Below are 8,462 nucleotides of genomic sequence, written 5' to 3'. Positions count from 1 at the left end.
TCTCTAAATCTTTCATATTTTAATCCAAATGACAGCATTTTCCCTATTGCTTTTATCTCTAAGTGTATAAGTGCCTTCTCTAAATCTGTCATATTTAATTTATATAAAAAAAATATAAAGGTTTCTAAAACACAAAGCTGGATAATTATAATTGTAAACAGGAGATCCTGAGTTCAAATCTCAGCAGTGCCTTCTCTAAATCTGTCATATTTAATTTATATAAAAAAAATTATAAAGGTCTCTAAAAACACAAAGCTGGATAATTATAATGTGTGTTAAATTACATGATAATATAAGTTGTTGATTGGATGTTAAAATATAAATGATATAGAATGTGTTTTTTTTCTTAATTTTTCATGCTATATCAGCCTCTGAGACCAAAAAAACAAATGGTACAACAAGGCGCTGTGGCTTAGTTGGTTATAGCGCCTGTCTCGTAAACACGAGATCCTGATTTCGAATCTCAGCAGTGCCTTCTCTAAATCTGTCATATTTTAATCCAATTGACAGCATTTTCCCTATTGCTTTTATCTTTAAGTATATAAGTGCCTAGAATGTGTTTTTTTTTCTTAATTTTTCATGCTATATCAGCCTCTGAGACCAAAAAAACAAATGGTACAACAAGGCGCTGTGGCTTAGTTGGTTAAAGCGCCTGTCTCATAAATTTTTAATTTTTCATGCTATATCAGCCTCTGAGACCAAAAAAAACATATGGTACAACAAGGCGCTGTGGCTTAGTTGGTTAAAGTGCCTGTCTCGTAACCAGGAGATCCCAAGTTCGAATCTCAGCAGTGCCTTCTCTAAATCTGTCATATTTAATTTATATTAAAAAAATTATAAAGGTCTCTAAAACACAAAGCTGGATAATTATAATGTGTGTTAAATTACATGATAATATAAGTTGTTGATTGAATGTTAAAAACATAATTTATGTAAAAACTTACCTGATAAATTCATTTCTTTCATATTAGCAAGAGTCCATGAGCTAGTGACGTATGGGATATACATTCCTACCAGGAGGGGCAAAGTTTCCCAAACCTCAAAATGCCTATAAATACACCCCTCACCACACCCACAAATCAGTTTAACGAATAGCCAAGAAGTGGGGTGATAAGAAAAAAGTGCGAAGCATAAATATAAGGAATTGGAATAATTGTGCTTTATACAAAAAAATCAAAACCACCACAAAAAAGGGTGGGCCTCATGGACTCTTGCTAATATGAAAGAAATGAATTTATCAGGTAAGTTCTTACATAAATTATGTTTTCTTTCATGTAATTAGCAAGAGTCCATGAGCTAGTGACGTATGGGATAATGACTACCCAAGATGTGGATCTTCCACGCAAGAGTCACTAGAGAGGGAGGGATAAAATAAAGACAGCCAATTCCGCTGAAAAAAATCCACACCGAAAAATAAAGTTTAAATCTTATAAAGAAAAAAACTGAAAATCTAAGCAGAAGATTCAAACTGAAACAGCTGCCTGAAGTACTTTTCTACCAAAAACTGCTTCAGAAGAAGAAAACACATCAAAATGGTAGAATTTAGTAAAAGTATGCAAAGAAGACCAAGTTGCTGCTTTGCAAATCTGATCAACCGAAGCTTCATTCCTAAATGCCCAGGAAGTAGAAACTGACCTAGTAGAATGAGCTGTAATCCTTTGAGGCGGAGTTTTACCCGACTCGACATAAGCATGATGAATCAAAGATTTCAACCAAGATGCCAAAGAAATGGCAGAGGCCTTCTGACCTTTCCTAGAAACGGAAAAGATAACAAATAGACTAGAAGTTTTCGGAAATCTTTAGTAGCTTCAACATAATATTTCAAAGCTCTAACTACATCCAAAAAATGCAATGATTTCTCCTTAGAATTCTTAGGATTAGGACATAATGAAGGAACCACAATTTCTCTACTAATGTTGTTAGAATTCACAACCTTAGGTAAAAAAAAAGTTCGCAACACCGCCTTATCCTGATGAAAAATCAGAAAAGGAGACTCACAAGAAAGAGCAGATAATTCAGAAACTCTTCTGGCAGAAGAGATAGCCAAAAGGAACAAAACTTTCCAAGAAAGTAATTTAATGTCCAATGAATGCATAGGTTCAAATGGAGGAGCTTGAAGAGCCCCCAGAACCAAATTCAAACTCCAAGGAGGAGAAATTGACTTAATGACAGGTTTTATACGAACCAAAGCTTGTACAAAACAATGAATATCAGGAAGATTAGCAATCTTTCTGTGAAAAAGAACAGAAAGAGCAGAGATTTGTCCTTTCAAGGAACTTGCAGACAAACCTTTGTCCAAACCATCCTGAAGAAACTGTAAAATTCTCGGAATTCTAAAAGAATGCCAGGAAAAATGATGAGAAAGACACCAAGAAATATAAGTCTTCCAGACTCTATAATATATCTCCCTAGATACAGATTTACGAGCCTGTAACATAGTAGTAATCACAGAGTCAGAGAAACCTCTTTGACTAAGAATCAAGCGTTCAATCTCCATACCTTTAAATTTAAGGATTTGAGATCCTGATGGAAAAAAGGACCTTGCGACAGAAGGTCTGGTCTTAACGGAAGAGTCCACGGTTGGCAAGAGGCCATCTGGACAAGATCCGCATACCAAAACCTGTGAGGCCATGCTGGAGCCACCAGCAGAACAAACGAGCATTCCTTCAGAATCTTGGAGATTACTCTTGGAAGAAGAACTAGAGGCGGAAAGATATAGGCAGGATGATACTTCCAAGGAAGTGACAATGCATCCACTGCTTCCGCTTGAGGATCCCTGGATCTGGACAGATACCTGGGAAGTTTCTTGTTTAGATGAGAGGCCATCAGATCTATTTCTGGAAGTCTCCACATTTGAACAATCTGAAGAAATACCTCTGGGTGAAGAGACCATTCGCCCGGATGTAACGTTTGGCGACTGATATAATCCGCTTCCCAATTGTCTATACCTGGGATATGAACCGCAGAAACTAGACAGGAGCTGGATTCCGCCCAAACCAGAATTCGAGATACTTCTTTTATAGCCAGAGGACTGTGAGTCCCTCCTTGATGATTGATGTATGCCACAGTTGTGACATTGTCTGTCTGAAAACAAATGAACGATTCTCTCTTTAGAAGAGGCCATGACTGAAGAGCTCTGAAAATTGCACGGAGTTCCAAAATATTGATCGGTAATCTCACCTCCTGAGATTCCCAAACCCCTTGTGCTGTCAGAGACCCCCACACAGCTCCCCAACCTGTAAGACTTGTATCTGTTGAAATTACAGTCCAGGTCGGAAGAACAAAAGAAGCCCCCTGAACTAAACGATGGTGATCTGTCCACCATGACAGAGAGTGTCGTACAATCGGTTTTAAAGATATTAATTGAGATATCTTTGTGTAATCCCTGCACCATTGGTTCAGCATACAGAGCTGAAGAGGTCGCATGTGAAAACGAGCAAAGGGGATCGCGTCTGATGCAGCAGTCATAAGACCTAGAATTTCCATGCATAAGGCTACCGAAGGGAATGATTGTGACTGAAGGTTTCGACAAGCTGATATCAATTTTAGACGTCTCTTGTCTGTCAAAGACAGAGTCATGGACACTGAATCTATCTGGAAACCTAAAAAGGTTACCCTTGTCTGAGGAATCAATGAACTTTTTGGTAAATTGATCCTCCAACCATGATCTTGAAGAAACAACACAAGTCGATTCGTATGAGATTCTGCTAAATGTGAAGACTGAGCAAGTACCAAGATATCGTCCAAATAAGGAAATACCACAATACCCTGTTCTCTGATTACAGACAGAAGGGCACCGAGAACCTTTGTAAAAATTCTTGGAGCTGTTGCTAGGCCAAACGGCAGAGCCACAAACTGGTAATGCTTGTCTAGGAAAGAGAATCTCAGAAACTGATAGTGATCTGGATGAATCGGAATATGCAGATATGCATCCTGTAAATCTATTGTAGACATATAATGCCCTTGCTGAACAAAAGGCAGGATAGTCCTTACAGTTACCATTTTGAATGTTGGTATCCTTACATAACGATTCAATATTTTTAGATCCAGAACTGGTCTGAAGGAATTCTCCTTCTTTGGTACAATGAAGAGATTTGAATAAAACCCCAGCCCCTGTTCCAGAACTGGAACTGGCATAATTACTCCAGCCAACTCTAGATCTGAAACACATTTCAGAAATGCTTGAGCCTTCGCTGGGTTTACTGGGACACGGGAAAGAAAAAATCTCTTTGCAGGAGGCCTTATCTTGAAGCCAATTCTGTACCCTTCTGAAACAATGTTCTGAATCCAAAGATTGTGAACGGAATTGATCCAAATTTCTTTGAAAAAACGTAATCTGCCCCCTACCAGCTGAGCTGGAATGAGGGCCGCACCTTCATGTGGACTTAGGAGCTGGCTTAGGTTTTCTAAAAGGCTTGGATTTATTCCAGACTGGAGATGGTTTCCAAACTGATACTGCTCCTGAGGATGAAGGATCAGGCTTTTGTTCCTTGTTGTGACGAAAGGAACGAAAACGATTATTAGATCTAAATTTACCTTTAGATTTTTTATCCTGTGGTAAAAAAATTCCTTTCCCTCCAGTAACAGTTGAGATAATAGAATCCAACTGAGAACCAAATAATTTATTACCCTGGAAAGAAAGGGAAAGCAGAGTAGACTTGGAAGACATATCAGCATTCCAAGTTTTAAGCCATAAAGCTCTTCTAGCTAAAATAGCTAGAGACATATACCTGACATCAACTCTAATGATATCAAAAATGGCATCACAAATAAAATTATTAGCATGTTGAAGAAGATTAATAATGCTATGAGAATTATGATCTGTTACTTGTTGCGCTAAAGCTTCTAACCAAAAAGGTGAAGCTGCAGCAACATCCGCTAAAGATATAGCAGGTCTAAGAAGATTACCTGAACACAAGTAAGCTTTTCTTAGAAAGGATTCAATTTTCCTATCTAAAGGATCCTTAAAGGAAGTACCATCTGCCGTAGGAATAGTAGTACGCTTAGCAAGAGTAGAGACAGCCCCATCAACCTTAGGGATTTTGTCCCAAAACTCTAATCTGTCAGATGGCACAGGATATAATTGCTTAAAACGTTTAGAAGGAGTAAATTAATTACCCAAATTATTCCATTCCCTGGAAATTTCTTCAGAAATAGTATCAGGGACAGGAAAAACTTCTGGAATAACTACAGGAGATTTAAAAACCTTATCTAAACGTTTAGATTTAGTATTAAGAGGACTGGAATCCTCTATTTCTAATGCAATTAGGACTTCTTTAAGTAAAGAACGAATAAATTCCATTTTAAATAAATATGAAGATTTATCAGCATCAACCTCTGAGACAGAATCCTCTGAACCAGAAGAACCATTATCAGAATCAGAATGATGATGTTCATTTAAAAATTCATCTGAAAAATGAGAAGTTTTAAAAGACTTTTTAAGTTTACTAGAAGGAGGAATAACAGACATAGCCTTCTTAATGGATTTAGAAACAAAATCTCTTATGTTATCAGGAACACTCTGAGTATTAGATGTTGACGGAACAGCAACAGGTAATGTAACAGTACTAAAGGAAATATTATCTGCATTAACAAGTTTGTCATGACAATCAGTACAAACAACAGCTGGAGGAACAGATACCATAAGTTTACAGCAGATACACTTAGCTTTGGTAGCTCCAGCACCAGGCAGCGATTTTCCAGAAGTATCTTCTGACTCAGTTTCAACATGGGACATCTTGCAATATGTAATAGAAAAAACAACATATAAAGCAAAATTGATCAAATTCCTTAAATGACAGTTTCAGGGATGGGAAAAAATGCCAGTGAACAAGCTTCTAGCAACCAGAAGCAATAAATAATGAGACTTAAATAATGTGGAGACAATAATGACGCCCATATTTTTTAAGCGCCAAAAAAGACGCCCACATTATTTGGCGCCTAAATGCTTTTGGCGCCAAAAATGACGCCACATCCGGAACGCCGACACTTTTGGCGCAAAAGAACGTCAAAAATGACGCAACTTCCGGCGACACGTATGACGCCGGAAACAGGAAAAAATGTTTGCGCCAAAAAAGTCTGCGCCAAGAATGACGCAATAAAATGAAGCATTTTCAGCCCCCGCGAGCCTAACAGCCCACAGGAAAAAAGTCAAATTTTAAGGTAAGAAAAAAATTTATTGATTCATATGCATTATCCCAAAAATGAAACTGACTGTCTGAAATAAGGAATGTTGAACATCCTGAGTCAAGGCAAATAAATGTTTGAATACATATATTTAGAACTTTATAATAAAGTGCCCAACCATAGCTTAGAGTGTCACAGAAAATAAGACTTACTTACCCCAGGACACTCATCTACATGTTGTAGAAAGCCAAACCAGTACTGAAACGAAAATCAGTAGAGGTAATGGTATATATATAAGAGTATATCGTCGATCTGAAAAGGGAGGTAAGAGATGAATCTCTACGACCGATAACAGAGAACCTATGAAATAGACCCCGTAGAAGGAGATCATTGAATTCAATTAGGCAATACTCTCCTCACATCCCTCTGACATTCACTGCACGCTGAGAGGAAAACCGGGCTCCAACCTGCTGCGGAGCGCATATCAACGTAGAATCTAGCACAAACTTACTTCACCACCTCCATAGGAGGCAAAGTTTGTAAAACTGATTTGTGGGTGTGGTGAGGGGTGTATTTATAGGCATTTTGAGGTTTGGGAAACTTTGCCCCTCCTGGTAGGAATGTATATCCCATACGTCACTAGCTCATGGACTCTTGCTAATTACATGAAAGAAATATAAATGATATAGAATGTTTTTTTCTTAATTTTTCACGCTATATCAGCCTCTGAGACCAAAAAAAAAAACAAATGGTCCAACAAGGCGCTGTGGCTTAGTTGGTTAAAGCGCCTGTCTAGTAAACAGGAGATCCTGAGTTCGAATCTCAGCAGTGCCTTCTCTAAATCTGTCATATTTTAATCCAAATGACTGCATTTTCCCTATTGCTTTTATCTTTAAGTGTATAAGTGCCTTCTCTAAATCTGTCATATTTAATTTATATAAAAAAAATATAAAGGTTTCTAAAACACAAAGCTGGATAATTATAATTGTAAGCAGGAAATCCTGAGTTCAAATCTCAGCAGTGCCTTCTCTAAATCTGTCACATTTAATTGATATAAAAAAATGATAAAGGTCTCTAAAAACACAAAGCTGGAAAATTATAATGTGTGTTAAATTACATGATAATATAAGTTGTTGATTGGATGTTAAACTATAAATGATATAGAATGTGTTTTTTTTCTTAATTTTTCATGCTATATCAGCCTCTGAGACAAAAAAAAACAAATGGTACAAAAAGGCGCTGTGGCTTAGTTGGTTAAAGCACCTGTCTCGTAAACTGGAGATCCTGAGTTCAAATTTCAGCAGTGCCTTCTCTATATCTTTCATATTTGATTGATATAAAAAAATTATAAAGGTCTCTAAAAACACAAAGCTGGATAATTATAATGTGTGTTAAATTGCATGATAATATAAGTTGTTGATTGGATGTTAAAATATAAATGATAGGGGGGAACTTCCGGGCAGCGGCCATGACAGGCTCCAAATTCATCAGCTCCTATAATTCTCTGCACAAAAATGAGTAAAATTCCTTTTCCATCACCCCTTTGCATACATCCTTTGGACTTCAGATATAAAGGAATGTGAGTCTGTTCACACCATATCATTATCTTTGGCGTAGAGACAATACCCAGCGTGCCGGAAGGATTTAAGGATTGCGGCCTACCATCTCATTAACCCCCCGGCGGGACATAAGTTTGTCTCTGTCGTTAAGAAGCAGTGAATTCCGCAAAACACTGCCAATTTTCCCCTCTACAAGGCACAACATATTTACAGGAAATTATTGCTTGTTATACCCTCGCTCACAGTATTCTCTTATATACCCGTTATGAGGATCTCCTCAAGCTTCTTGGGGGAGTTGCGCAGCTTGCTACAAAATCATCACACCGCTCTAGAAAATGAGCTTGTTGTGGCTCTGGGTTTCGGCAGTGCTAATTTACCGGCAGCTTGCAAGAAAGAAAGGGGGGAGGCTGACGCTTTGGGGCCACGGCGTTTAGCCCCTTCCTCTAACATACCATCTAAGAGCAGACAGCATGGTTCTATGAGAGCAGCATCACAGATTACTTCAAAGCTGGGAGTAACGACAGCTGCCGTTTCACAACACTCTGCTAACAAGCCTCAAGTTTGTGTAAGTGCTTTACTAGGATTACAATTAGAAAGATTGCAGGTGCGAAGAAACATAGGAAACAACAGGCTACTGCCTTCAACACAAAAGCAAGACTGCTCTGATGTGATTCCTCTATTGCGGGCTGCGCGCCCTCCTTTAGCCGTGATAAAACCGCATATGCTCCCTTATAATAGAGATCACAGCTTGCCAACCAGGATATGGCCACATATACA

At 38.1% G+C, this 8,462-nt stretch overlaps 1 non-coding gene across 1 annotated transcript; it reads left to right on the top strand.

Annotated features, from left to right (window-relative positions):
* The first annotated feature begins 6,886 nt into the window (after positions 1 to 6,886).
* On the top strand, positions 6,887 to 6,960 carry TRNAT-AGU (transfer RNA threonine (anticodon AGU)). Its single transcript has one exon. It is a non-coding gene; the product is annotated as a tRNA-Thr (tRNA).
* The last annotated feature ends 1,502 nt before the right edge of the window (positions 6,961 to 8,462 follow it).

Source organism: Bombina bombina, chromosome 2, assembly GCF_027579735.1.
Source record: "Bombina bombina isolate aBomBom1 chromosome 2, aBomBom1.pri, whole genome shotgun sequence".
NCBI lineage: Eukaryota > Metazoa > Chordata > Amphibia > Anura > Bombinatoridae > Bombina > Bombina bombina.
Note: the sequence above shows the minus strand (reverse complement) of the source record. Positions and strands in the feature narration are given on the sequence as shown.